A 455-nucleotide genomic window follows, 5' to 3' on the forward strand; every position below is an offset into this window, starting at 1 on the left:
AGTCCGCCTCGCCGGGGGGGTGGTCACTGGGGAGGGCAGCCCCGTGTCCGCACCGTCCTCCCCGCTTCCCTGCCGCTCGCCTGGGGCGCGTCCCTTGCGCGCCGCCGGCCGCCATGTTGTACATAGTAACAGTTGCTAGGTACGGGCTGGCTGCGCTGCTCCGTCTGCGCTGCGAAGGGAGGCTTTTGGTGTGCGATTTTAAGGTAAATTCCTGACTCCGGGGGGTGAAAGTTGCCTTCTCGGCGGCCGCGAAGCAGGGCACGGCGCTGCGGCTTCGGGTTTGGCTGCGCGGGGCTGCCCGTGCAACCGAGGGCTCCGCGTTCCCCCAGAGCGGCTCCGGGCACTCGCGGGGGCTCCCTAACGTTCGTGGAAGTACCGAAACGGGAGAAAATGCGGCAGTTTTGTGATGAGTGCCTCTCTTGCTTTTCACTCCTGTCTACTGTATTCGTCTGTCT

The sequence above is a fragment of the Egretta garzetta genome, unplaced genomic scaffold, assembly GCF_000687185.1.
Source record: "Egretta garzetta isolate BGI_Z169 unplaced genomic scaffold, ASM68718v1 scaffold154, whole genome shotgun sequence".
Classification (NCBI taxonomy): domain Eukaryota; kingdom Metazoa; phylum Chordata; class Aves; order Pelecaniformes; family Ardeidae; genus Egretta; species Egretta garzetta.